Source organism: Zophobas morio, unplaced genomic scaffold, assembly GCF_036711695.1.
Source record: "Zophobas morio isolate AGI-343-1 ecotype UQ-CSIRO unplaced genomic scaffold, CSIRO_AGI_Zmor_V1 ptg000044l, whole genome shotgun sequence".
NCBI lineage: Eukaryota > Metazoa > Arthropoda > Insecta > Coleoptera > Tenebrionidae > Zophobas > Zophobas morio.
The window spans coordinates 9,083,863-9,098,176 of NW_026972149.1; the positions used below are offsets into that span (position 1 = coordinate 9,083,863).

Here is a 14,314-nt window from a genome sequence, read left to right on the forward strand (position 1 = left end):
AAATGTTTTCGTAGCTGCTGCGACATAAACATGGCGCAGCTAAGCGGATCAGGGGAGAGAAAGAGTTCATAAAATTTTAAATACCCTCAACGTCGCTGCTCCCAATGGTCAAGACTCATTCCGAATTAAAAGCGAAAATTCGAATGAAAGCATTCGTCATCATTAGACTCTCCGAAAGTAAAAAAATGCTGCGGAGAGCTCGTTCTTCGCATCAAATCTGGTCACGAATATTCCAAACCAAATCTAAACGTTATCCATTTCTCTCCACCCGATTGAACAGCAAAAAATGAGATCACACGCCAAAGATTTATTACGAAACGATAAGTATCAATGTACATAAACATACTCGAAAATCGCTCTAAAATAAAAATCCCACTATATTTCACACGGAAAATTCATGTTTTAATGCGAAACGAGTCCGCCATTTTTTCGATATCGATCTTATCTTAATATTTAAAAATGTTTGGAAACTTTTCGTACAAATTCCTGTTCTTATATAAGTCATAAGGAAAATACGAAATATATCAATAAATATTTGATGCTGCTACAAACCTGAAAAGCTCTCTCAATAAAATACAATCAAATGAAACATCTGTATGGAAAATGCGCAAATCAATGAAAGCTCAAACATAAAAACCCAGAGCCAGCGTGCATACGCCGTTTAATTATTTATTACTAAAGTCTGCAATAATACATTTTCCTGTGGAGTATAGCCCTCATAATGTTATATTCCCGCGAGGATACCCGAATTGTACAATAAAAAATCTATTCCCCTGTGTGCCATATTCATTTTGCACGGTTGGCATCTTCAGGACATTAAAATTAACAGTGGCGTTTCCAAATTCCAATCGTGTTTTTAACATAACTGAATAGTTGAAAAACGAACAAATTTTTCCGAATGTTCCCAGAAGGTAAACCATTATAGATCGTCTCGGAACGCTTTGTAATCACCACCGAACTTCACATTCCAATAGATTATCGTTCTCGAGATATTTAATTTTAAACGTTTCACACTCGCAAAGCTTTGTCTTTAGATCGAAGGATTTTTTCATTAATCTTATTCACTGTTCTTAGCTTCGACTGAAAGATTTCGCTGCTTTTCTTGAGCTTGTAAAGTATATAACATTTCAACTTACACGATTCTACACTGTGTTTCTCACGCAAAAGTCGATCCCGTGCTATTTTTACCTCACAAAGCCGACTTCTAAAATCATTTCCGATGCTACCGGAAGTACGGATTTGCATCGAAATCTTGTGACAAAAATTACTACAAGCGATTTTCGCATCTTATGATTGTTCATTACACGTTAATTTATTTACGGAAAAAGGTGAAAGAGAGCAGAGAGGGCGTGAATATTTATTTGCACTTTTTGAAGCGAGTTGAGGGTTTAAGACAGGTACGTGAGGATAAACAAAATTTTACTCGAGATTTGACGTGGGGTGATATTTCACGACCACGTTTAGCCACGGTTTTATCGAATCTGAACCAGGCTGGAGTACCAACGGAGAAAGAGGACGGGTCGGATGTGGAGAAACGACAGGTTGAATGAATACCTGCATCTGGGATCCAGGAAGCCGTGGCGGTTTTTGTTCCGTATTAATACCGTGTGTTAGTAAAGGATAACACATCATGTTTTAGTAAGAGTTGGGAAAACGTTGGAGAACTTTATCTTTCTTCCGGTTAATGTTTTGAGTGTGAGTGTGTGAAAATGCGGTTATTTTGGACATAGGTGATTTGGTACGAAAAGTTCGCCAAATAGCCGCCAATAGAATGAAAATTAAAGAAAGGATATTTGCGAAATCAGTGTGAAAGAGAAGAGGAAAGAATCCGGACAGCCCGTTACCGAATGATTTTGACATGAGAGATCTGCTGTGGCTTTATTATCCCTTGAGGAATAGCAAAGAGCTTTTATCCAATCATCAACGTGTGTAGGCTCACAAGGTCTGTCCGAACAAGAAAACTAATAAATGATGTATACGTGGGTGCGATCGGTGATGCTCGTGTTAAAAAAGCAGCTGCTAATTGAGAATATTCTTTATGTAAATGGAGGCTTATACCGAAAGAACTAAAGACTAAATAATGACAGAACGAAGGATAGCAGCAACCCGAATAGTATAATAGTGTAAATTAGAAGATTAACTAGAGTTATCTGCACTCTCCATCCCGTGATTTATTTCTACAGGATTTACAAATTTAGTATGTATACCTTATGCCCTTGAGGTTAATCTTTACCCAATTACAGAGAACAGCGAGGGTGAAAAAACAATCCATCACAATTGCAAATTTCATTTGAAAACTGCACTGTTGTATGAACTTCACTTATAAAGTGAATGTTTTTGATTGATTAGTTTCAAACTCAATCCGCTTTTCGAAATTAAATCATCGGAATAATGTATTGTTTTGTTAATTCGAAATCGACATTCACTTTGTACCTCTTTGTGTACACAAACTTATCGCACCTTTATTGCCTCTTTGAATAATAAAAATCTGTGATAACCGGTTGTTCGTACACACTTGATAATATATAATTAAGCTTTCAAGAGCAGTTCCGATTAAATAATAAAATCAGTTCATTTGAAAAAAACCGCAACTACTCTCCGAAAACCCATTCGCATGAATCATTGATTTTATCGTTTATAATTAAAATTGCGGAAAATCGGTAAAGCAATGGCGTAGGACGACCTCTAACGGAAAAAATTACAAAATTACTGTAAGATATTTTAATACTCTCTCGCTTTATAATCTCCGACCCTCTGACAGCGATGATAAAACGTGGTCGTACTTTTCAGAAAATACACGTTCTTTTTTATCTCAACTTTAAATCTTTATTTAGATAAAGTAACAAGGGAATTTTTTGTGGTTGTCAACGCCCTAGACAAACAATATTACTTGAATGAGGGCCCGATTTTAAAGCACCAATCTGTAGCGAATACATTAATTTTTTGTTAGGACTGGCGAGACACGAATAAAGTCAAATATAGATATCAGATTTTATTTAGCGTTCCCCACGCTCCTGACTGAACGTAAATTGATTGCAGTGGGCTAAAGTACTAAGCAAATAAACGATATTTTTATAAATTAAACTCAATATGACCCTATAGTCTTATCTGAAATTAAAAGCTTTATGAATACCCGTGAACAACGAACCCGCAGTTCCTTTTGGTTATACAGCAAGTGTCTTGCTAAACGGTCGAAGTTTCGAGATTTCGACTCGCCCACGCAAAGCCTAACCTATTAACTCGATAAAATAGTTGGAACGACAGTAATTTCGCGGCTACAATGTAGCGATGAATGGTCCGATTACAAAAATAGCTTTAACTAATCCAGATAGTCTCCAAATGAAAGTTTATTACCTTGTAAAGCTGAATCGATGAGTACTAAAATTAAAAGCGGTACAAATACCAGCGTGTGCAGCTGCCAGAGCAATAAAAAAAATTCAGACGTATTTCTAGTTGCATCCACATAATAAAATCCAAATTGTTAAATTTACGGCTTTTTGCTCACTTGCTGGTTTCGCGGAGTTCGAGCTACTTACGCGCACCTGAGCGCCAGACCATAAAGTACACAAGTTTTTCTTCCCGAGCGTAAGCTAGGGAAGTATTGTAATAGGGTTTTCCCGACGTTTCACAACCCCTAGAGCATGTAGAATTATGTGCCGTGTTTCCGTCTGTCTGTCGTCTGGCGTCTGCTGGAGATTTTATTAGGCAGACAACCCCGAAACTACTGGAATGATCGTTGCGAAATTTTGATGCATAAATTTGTACGATCATGTCCACTAACAATATGATGATGAACACCTGTCAATTGTGAATATGTCTTGATTTTTTACGCTAAAAATCCCGATTAAAAAAGAATATGAAAGAATCTCAGGAAGTTCTAAAATATTTTTCTTAATAGATGTGAAAAAAATCTCAGGACTCCTAGAGTTCTTTAAGAATTTGAAACATCATGGGGCTCTTAGTGTGTGTGTACGTGTGTATCTTTTTTTTAATCTGACAGATTCTCTGCGGGTCTCTAGTATCTTTTTATTTTGAAAATATAAAAGGATCTCGTAGACCACTAGTGTCTTTTTTAATAGTCTGAAATAATCTCGGACGCTCTAAGTGTCTTTTTATTTTAAAGTGTGTGAAAGAATCTCAGGTTTCCCTAGTATATATATTTTTTTTAATGTGAAAGATTCTCTAGTATCTTTTTATTTTAAAGAATGTGAGAAAATCTTGAGGGCTCCTAGTGTCATTTTATTTTAAAAAATGTGAAAGAATCCCTGGCGCTCCTGGTGCCTTACCTTTTAGGGAATGTGAAAAGATCTTGAGGACTCCTAGCATACATTTTTTAAGAATCTGAAATAATCTCAGATGCTCTTATTGTCTTTTTATCTTTAAAAAATGAAAGAATCTCGGGCACTCCAAGTTTTTCTTTTTTAATAATATAAAAATATCTAGAGGGCCCTAAGTATTTGTTTATTTTAAATCTTGAGGGCTCCTTGTGTCTTTTTATTTTAAAAAATGTGAAAGGATCTTGATGACTCCTAGCGTATTTTGTTTAGGATACGAAAAAATCTCAGGAACCCCTAGTGTTCTTTGTTTTTAAGAATGTGAAAGAATTTCAGAAGCGCCTTTTTATTTTAAAGAATGTGAAAGTTCTTGAAGGCTCCTAGCATTGTTTTAAAGATTCTAAAATAATCTCGGGGGCTCCAAGTGTCTTTTTATTTTAAAGAATGTGAAAGAATCTTGGGGGCTCCTAACGTATTTTGTTTAAGAACATGAAAGAATCTCAGGAACCCCTAGTGCTATTTTTCTTTTAATAATATGAAAGAATTTTGGGCCGCTTAGTATCTTTTTATTTTAAAGAATGTGAAAATTCTTGAGGGCTCCTAGTGTGTTTTTATTTTAAAAAATGTGAACGGATTTTGAGGACTCCTAGCGTACATTTTTTAAGTATCTCAAATAATCTCGGGGGGCCCTTGGGAGCTCTTACCATGTTTCTTAAGAAACGAAAGTAATCTTGAAGGCTCCTAGAGTATTTTTATTTTAAAGAATGTGAAAGCTCTTGAGGGCTCCTAATGTCTTTTTAAGAATCTCAAATAATCTTGGGGGCCCTTATTGTCTCTTTATCTTACAGAATATGAAAGAATTTCGGCCGCCCCAAGTCTTTATTTTTAAAGAATATAAAAGTATCTGGGAGGCCCTAAGTATCTGTTTATTTTAAATCTTGAGGGCCCCTTGTGTCTTTTTATTTTAAAAAATGTGAAAGAATCTTGGGGGCTCCTAGCGTATTTTGTCTAAGAATGTGAAATAATTTTGGGGGCACTTGGTATCTTTTTATTTTAAAGAATGTGAAAGATCTTGAAGGCGCCTAGTATTTTTTTAAGAATCTAAAATAATCGCGAGTGCTCCTACTGTTTTTTTATTTAAAAAAATATGAAAGGATCTTGAGGAGTCCTGGCGTACGTAGAGTCTCGAGGATCCCTGGTGTTTTTTTTTTAAGAATGCGCAACAATCTCGAAGACCCCTTGTGTCTTTTTATTTTAAGAACATGAAAGAATCTTGGAAGCTGTATTATCTTTTTCTTCAAGAATATGAAAGAATCTTAGGAGCTCTTAGCATGTTTCTTAAGAAACTAAAATAATCTCGATGGCTCCTAGTGTCTTTTTATTTTAAAGAATGTGAAAGAATCTTGGGGACTCCTAGCGTATTTTGTCTAAGAATGTGAAATAATTTTGGGGGCGCTTAGTATCTTTTTATTTTAAAGAATGTGAAAGAATCTTGGGGGCTCCTAGCGTGTTTTGTTTAAGAATATGAAAGAATCTCAGGAACCCATAGTGTCTTTTTAAGAATCTGAAAAAAATTCGGGAGTGCCTAGTATCTTTTTATTTTAAGGAATCTGAAAGCTCTTGAGGGTTCTTAGCATTTTTTTAAGAATCTAAAATAATCTCGAGGGCTCCTAGGGACTTTTTATTTTAAAGAATGTGAAAGAATCTTGGGTCCTAGTGTATTTAGTTTAAGAATATGAAAGAATCTCAGGAACCCCAAGTGTCCCTTTTTTTTTTAAGAATGTGAAAGAATTTCGAGGGCGCCTAGGATCTTTTCATTTTGAAGAATGTGAAAGCTCTTGATCCCTCCTAGTGGCTTTTTATTAAAAAAAATGTGAAAGGATCTTGAGGACTTCTGGCGTACATTTTTTAAGAATCTCAAATAATCTCGGGGGCTCTTACTGTCTTTTTATCTTAAAAAATATGAAAGAATCTCGGGCACTCCAAGTCTTTATTTTTTAAGAATATAAAAATGTATCTAGAGGGCCCTAAGTATCTGTTTATTTTAAATCTTGAGGGCTCCTTGTGTCTTTTTAATTTAAAAAATGTGAAAGGATCTTGAGGACGCCTAGCGTATTTTGTTTAGGAATATGAAAGAATTTCAGAGACGCCTTTTTATTTTAAAGAATGTGAAAGCTCTTGAAGGCTCCTAGCATTTTTTTAAAGATTCAAAAATAATCTCGGGAGCTCCTAGTGTCTTTGTATTTTAAAGAATGTGAAAGAATCTTGGGGGCTCCTAACGTATTTTGTTTAAGAACACGAAAAAATTTCGGGCCACCTAGTATCTTTTTATTTTAAAGAGTGTGAAAGCTCTTGAGGGCTCCTAGTGTGTTTTTTAAGGATCTCAAATAATCTCGGTGGCCCTTATAGTATTTTTATCTTAAAGAGTATGAAAGAATCTCGGACGCTTAAAGTCTTTATTTTCTAAGAATATAAAAGTATCTGAGGATCTCTAAGTCTGTTTATTTTAAAGAATGTGGAAGAGTCTCGGGGATCTCTGGTGATTTTTTTAAGAATGTGCAACAATTTCGAGAATGCCTAGTGTCGTTTAATTTTAAGAATATGAAAGAATCTCGGCGCCCTCTAGTATCTTTTTATTCAAGAATATGAAAGAATCTTGGGAGCTCTTAGCATGTTTCTTAAGAAACTAAAATAATCTCGAGGGCTCCTAGTGTCTTTTTATTTTAAAGAACGTGAAAAAATTTTGGGGGCGCTTAGTATCTTGTTATTTTAAAGCATGTGAAAGATCTTGAGGGCTCCTAGCATTTTTTTAAGAATCTAAAATAATCTCGAGAGCTCCTAATGTCTTTTTATTTAAAAAAATGTGAAAGGATCTTGAGGACTCATTACGTACATTTTTTAAGAATCTCAAATAATCTCGGGGGCCCTTATTGTCTTTTTATCTTACAAAATATGAAAGAATCTCGGCCGGTCCAAGTATTTATTTTTATAAAAGTTTCTGGGAGGCCCTAAGTATCTGTTTATTTTAAAGAAAGTGAAAGAGTCTCGGGGGCTCTAGTATCCTTTTATTCAAGAATATGAAAGAATCTTGAAAGATCTTACCATGTTTCTTAAAAAACTAAAGTAATCTCGAGGGCTCCTAGTGTCTTTTTATCTTAAAGAATGTGAAAGAATTTTGGGGGCGCTTAGTATCTTTTTATTTTAAAGAATGTGAAAGATCTTGAGAGCTCCTAGCATTTTTTTAAGAATCTAAAATAATCGCGAGTGCTCCTGCTGTCCTTTTATTTTAAAAAATGTGAAAGGATCTTGAGGAGTCCTGGCGTACATAGAGTCTCGGGAATCCCTGGTGTTTTTTTTTTTTAAGAATGCGCAACAATCTCGAGGACTCCTAGTGTCTTTTTATTTTAAGAACATGAAAGAATCTCGGGGGCTCTACTATCTTTTTATTCAAGAATATGAAAGAATCTTGTGAGCTCTTAGCATGTTTCTTAAGAAACCAAAATAATCTCGAGGGCTCCTAGTGTCTTTTTATTTTAAAGAATGTGAAAGCTCTCGAGGGCTCCTAGCATTTTTTTAAGAATCTAAAATAATGTCGAGGGTGTCTTTTCATTTTAGAGAATGTGAAAGAATCTCGGGGACCCCTAGTGTTTTTTAAGAATGTGAAAGAATCTTGAGGACCATTGGTGTCCTTTTTTAATAGAATGTGAAATAATCTCGGGAACTCCCTAGTATTTTTAGAAACGCGAATGAATCTCGGGGGCGCCTAATATCTTTTTATTTTAAAGAATGTGAAAGAATCTTACAGGCTCGTAGCATTTTTTTTAAGAACCTAAAATTCTCGAGGGCTTCAAGTGTCATACTTTTTAAAGAATGTGGAAGAATCTTGGGAGTTCCTAGTGTATATTTTTTCGAAATGGGAAATAACCTCGGAGGCTCTTAGTATCGTTTTATTTTAAAAAATTTGGCTACTTTCATGTTTCTACGAATAATCTAGTCTCCCGTCCGTCTGTCTGTCTGTCTGTCTGTCTGTCCGTCGTCTGTGTCAATTTTTTTTGAAAGGACATGAAAGATTGTCGGGGTTTAAAGACACTAATGTTTATTAGTGTCTTTTTTTTAAGGTCTCGTGGAGCCCCAGTGTTTTTTTAGGATATGAAATAATAAATAAAATTCTCGGGCACTCGTAGGCAAGTTAAGTTCTGTGTAAATAACTTTCGCCGAATGTTTTTCTCTCGAGCAAAAAGCCCTTGCGGTCTTCTCGGCCCTATAATCGTCCTCGGCCCATCGCGCGGCTACGCAATTCGAAAAGTTTGGCAACAAGTGAATTCGGCGCGGTTCGAATCTGACGGCGCGCTCTGGGTTGCCTGGGCGTCCGGGGGCAGCGCACGTGTACGTGTAAATTTTGGCGGCGTTTTCGCGGCGACAATAGTGCCGTTTTTGGGAGTTTGCGAGATTTTGGCGTTTCGGAGGCGGTTTTCACGGCACGAGGTGTATCGATAGGTGAGGGCCGACCTGTGGCGCTTGCGTAAATCAATGTGCGCCGTCCGGTATCTTCAACACCCGGACGGCGTCATCAGCGAAACCGACGCTGCCGCCAGTGTCGAAAAGCACCGTCGAGAGGCGTCATCGCTGCGCTCCGCTGCCCCAGGTCGCTCTGCACTTCAGGTAAGAAAGTTTGTTTTTTCCGAGGCGAGTTGGCTTCGCGCCGGAAAAACTTGTTTTCTCGCAAGGAAAGCGGCGCGTTTTCTCGACTAGTCGCGAGTTGATTTGTTTGCGAAGTTTTGTGAGTGCCGCAACTTTGCCACGAGCGAGCGAACTCGAATATTTCGTTTTTTTTCGCACCGGCAGACTTGGGCGGATTTTTGGGACATGTGGCAAGCACAAGTTTTGCCGCCGCTCGCAAACCGGCAAACGCCGGCTCATTACCGCCTATCTTCCCGAAATCTCTTTTATGCGCCCGCTCCACAATTTATTAAGATAATGTTTATAAATAAAAATATACAGCCCGCAAAAATAGACCGGGGAGATGTTTTCGCTTTATTAAACAAAACAAAAAAAGCGCCCGCCGCGACCGACTAACGCACTATTGACTTAAGCTAAACCGGCAATTGTCGCCCAACAATTAACTTTTATTAGCAAAACAAAAGTTTTTATTGGTGTTTTGCTGCGTTTTAACTCAGAAATCGCCACGGAAAAGGCGCTCCGCGAATTCCGAGCGCAACCGCCGCAAAAAATATTTCGCCTCTTGCACACCATACATTCGCCAATGATATTTCACCGGATGCGGCTTCAACGAACGCTCATTATTCCGTGAGAAAATAATTGCTTTCTGACGGGGAAATGCGTGCTTCGGGATTATTTTAAACAATAATGTAATTAAATTAACACACAACCCAGCGATCTGGAGTCGATCTTATTGATTAATAGACCGGTCTTACAGTAGCCGGCCGGTTTTATATTACCATAAAACACACACCGGATGACGCGGAAAAACAAAACTTCAACGCACGGTAACTAAAACTTGCACCCGAAAAATTCAAATCGGTTGGCGCAGTTAGTAGGATATTTCGATTTTTAATCCAATTATTTTTACCGATATGTACTTGAAATAGAAAAAAATGTTTACTATGACTGACGAGATAACCGTAAACATCTCTAAAAAAAAACAGTTCCGAGTTTCGCCAAAATTGTAATAATTTTTGTCGGTGTATAAAATACGAAATGCCGAGAATTATTTTTTAAAACAAAGTCCCCGTCGGTGTAATATTCACAACGCCGAATTTTTCATTTCCGAAGTTGTCAGGAAAACTTTTTCAGCAATTGAAGACCTCAACTTTGACCTTTGAAGATCAAATTTTAATATTATTATACATTATATATCAAAAATATCACCATTTCCGTTTGAAAAATTAAAGAAGTGACGCTCATCGTTTGGCGCAGTCGTTAGGATATTTCAATTTTTAATTAAAATTTGTTTTTTTATTGTTGTTTAAAATAGTAAAACTTATTTGCTGCAACTGACAACGCTCTAATATAAAAAAAAACGAGTTTCGACTTCTACCAAATTTTAAGTGTCCAACTTTGACTTTTAATGATAACATTTTGATATTAATGTGCAACATATATTTAGATTTAGAAGTAAAAGCTTCGAAACCCTCCTCCGACACGATTGATTTCAGGGCTTGAATTTCGTACGGAATTTGATAGGTGCTGTATTATTCGTTTACTGACACCAGGGCCAAGTTTTGTGAAACACTGAAATTTAAAATTTTAAAAGCTGAACAATGTCAAAATATGGAAACTTGTTTAAATCAATTATTAGTCAAATTTTAAAACAAAAATGATTTCTAACTAACTAATGTCGAAGCTTCCGGTTAAAATTTAGACATTAGTTAATCATCGATGGCGTAGTCATTAGGATAACCCAATCAAATCAACTTCGTTTTTAGGAAAGCTTAACATTCTAAAAATATAATGGGGACTTTAAAATTTACGAGAGAAAATATCCGTCGTTAAATTTCACAGCTTCGAGTTTTAAGATACTTGTTTCGTTTTGCACTAATTTGTTCGATTGTACTTAAAAAGGAGTTTTGAACTTTGAGAATTCAAATCATTGAAGATTCCATATTAAAGTTTGAATTTCGAGATTAATGTTCTTAAGAAACAAAGGACTCTTTTCTGTAATATTAGCGACGTTATCAAATTGTCTTATTTCGAAATTCAATGTCTGTATTTTTATCCACATACATATAACTTAGCATTTTCCAATAATACCCAACAGAACCTTCTAAAGGACACAAACCCGATATTGTTTTGAGACAAACTGTTTGATCGAAGACAACAAAGACAACAAGGACGTTTATTTAATTTTTTATTACAAACAATACCTTTTTTATGGTGTTCACATCTTGAGAAAATAACATTATTATTTAAGGTAGGTACAAAAATACCGACATTACAAACAGCAACACAATTCTAGATTAAACTACATATTGACACATTACACTGTGTAATCAAGTAATCTCAACTTAAAATAAAAGTAATTCTTGTACAAACAAAATTTCAAAAGCTTTCGATTTTAAGCTCCAAAAATAGTGTTTCGGGATCAAAGCTGAGATCATGATTTAAAGTAATTTAAACGATAAAGCTTAAATATTAATCCTTTACGCATTTATAGGATATAAACCGCTTTAGGTGTTGGTAATGACGTCTTTGATCTCAGACAGGTAATGGTAATCCTAACGACTGCGCCAGCTGATGATCGAACAAACAAAAGTGTCTCCGTTCACGCGAATTTAAACTTTTTTCGCACATTCTTTATTAAATTTTTTGCAGAATAATCTCGAGATTGATCTCGAGGTTCAACTTTGTGCCCTACGAATTTTACGAAATGTTGAAGCTTTGATCGTGGAGGTTTAGTGGTGAATACAATTAAAAGAAAACACAAAGTAGTCAAGAAATCCCTTGAAATAGCGTAGGGCTTTGAGGGAATCTGCCAGAAAAACTCATTAACTTTATTGCTCTATATCGTGTGCCACATTTCAGTGACGAATTAATGCGAAACCTATAAGTTAAAAATTATATCATGTGTAGAGAGAATTTTCGCATTTGTTTGTTTTTCCGTCCGTGGCAATATTGACTAAAGCTGAATTATGTTTAAAAAAAAAAGAAAGAATCGTTTTTTTGAATTAAGTTAATAAAATATAACATAATAACGTTGGAACGTAACATTATGATTGAAAATTCACCGAGTTGTAGATGACGGTAAATGGATGTCTTATTTACCGACACGCAGTTGAAAAAATACAATTTCCTTTGTACTGTAATACGTTACATAAGCACAGTATAATCAGGTAGTGTAGACAAAATGAAGATGGTTTTAATTCGTCCATAATTTATTACGTAAGTGTAAAAACGGTATCGCTGAAAATTGAGATATTTTAAGTTGGCAGATTAATCTGACTGCCTTGACTCTAAAACTGGAGCAGTCATTAGGATACAAAGTTGCTTTTAAAGACGTTATTAAAACTTTCAAAATCGTTAAAATCGCCATTGAGCAATCTAATTGTATCCTTTTTAGCGAATTATTACCGTCCATTTTTAAGCCCGTCATAGTATCTCAAATCCTGTTCATAAAATTTAAAACAATGGCAATTATCACCCCGAGTCCTCACGTCATGTGTGCCGAGGCTATCATTATTGACACTTTTTTATTAGTCATAAAAACCCAGTATACGCTAATAATATTTCACCGGATGCGGTGTTAAACGAACGGTCATTATTTCCAGAGCAAATAATTGCTTTTTGGGGAAATGTGTGTTGCCCCGGGATTATTTTAAATAATAATTTAATTAAATTAGCACACAAGCCAGCGATCTGGAGTCGATCTTATTGATTAATAGCCCGTTTTTACGGTGCCGGTCAGTTTTATATTATCATAAAACGCACGTCAGATAACAGAGAAAAACAAAACCTTGTCCGTGCAATTTCAGGCTAATACCGGCACGATTTCGAGTATAAAGTTCCGGCTAATAATTACAATTTTCCAGTGGGTTTATCAAAGAGGAAATTGAACGACCGAAAATTATTTCAATAAAACGCAACCAAACATTTAACTCCAGCCATAATAATTGTTTCACTTATTATTTACTTCGCCTCCAACAATGCGCTAAGAATTTTCGAAATTGAAAAGCTCCCAAGGCTTCGGGAATTGCGTTCCGGGTAAATAAATTTTATAAACGTTTTTTTATTAAAGTCTATTTTTGTTCAAATTTGGACCGCACTAATTAGCTACTTGAAAGCCTGCATTTATAAAAGGGATAAAACATGTTTGTACAACCCGCAGAGTATATAGGGGAAGATAAAATCGATGATTTCACGGAGAATTCCGGATTCTGTTGTTTGATCTCATTGATTTGCATTTTAGAATTTATGTTCTTTCGGGTGGTTAAACGTTTCAAAATAAAAAAAATCTTTCAATTTTGATGTGTACATTCTGAGAGTATTAGCGTTCGTGTTTTTATTCGGCATCCACCAATTCGAATACGGAATCAATTAGAGTTTAATTTGTTTTGATAAGTGGATCGTTTGATCTAGACAACTTAGACAGTCTAGCAATTCCTCTCTCAGAACACAATAGTCAGTATTGTCATAGTTCAAAATCGAAGCAAAACCGGAATTAAATTGTATTAAAACCAGCCGCAGTTTCATAACTCATTTCATTCCGACAAAGCAATACAAGGTTAAATCTAGTCGTAACAATGAAACCAACGTCAATACGTGCATCTAAGAATAATCGTGTTAATAAAAGTTACAAACGTTCCGCTTTCTATACTTTTATTTAAAAGATCTGTTAAACGCATTGCAAACATTTCCGTAACGCAAAGTTTCCCAAGGAGCGAGTTTTCCACTTCTCGTGAGAACTAAGTACACAGCTACCAAAGTTCAGACTTCATTCTCATCAAGATTGCTTTCAAGATAAAACTGATCAAAACCGTTACGGTCGCATTGGAGTCAAAATTCCGCTATCAAACATTTATGGACTTCTTTCTAAATAGTTTCTCACAGTTCGTTTCAAGTAAATAGTTCAAAATCCAGCTGAGTTTGCTCAAAGCAAATTTTAATTAAACGCATTTTTATTTTATTAATCTAGTTGCTACGTAGAAAAAGAAAGCAACAAACAATTAGTTATCTCGGAAAAATGTAATATAGAGTTTAGGTGTCTTGCAAAAAGCATTTATAAAAAATTCGACAGGGTTGCAATTAAAAAGAACGAATTACAGACATAATTTAATTAAAACATTATTCGCAAGAATCTTGTTTTAAAAGTTACAAAAATTAATGCAGTTTTTAATTGGCGCAGTCGTTAGGATAATTAATTCAGCACTGGCGTGTTTTCTCTCGTTCACGTGACCGCAAAAGAAACAAAAGACAAGCGAATCTAATCAGAAAATGATTTTGCGTTAAATATTTACTCTCTGTCTGTAAAAAATGATCGTGGAAGAATCAGTCATCAATTGTAGATTTTATTAGTTCTGGAAAAA

General features: G+C 35.5%; 1 protein-coding gene across 1 annotated transcript in view; it reads left to right on the plus strand.

The window, feature by feature from the left end:
* Positions 1–8,843: 8,843 nt before the first annotated feature.
* The window catches only part of LOC135141365 (protein qui-1), a 34,746-nt gene continuing 29,275 nt past the window's right edge, over positions 8,844–14,314 (plus strand). The window contains exon 1 of the mRNA XM_064072413.1: positions 8,844–8,936. The gene's annotated coding sequence lies outside the window, so the exon portion shown is untranslated. The remainder of the gene's footprint in view (positions 8,937–14,314) is intronic.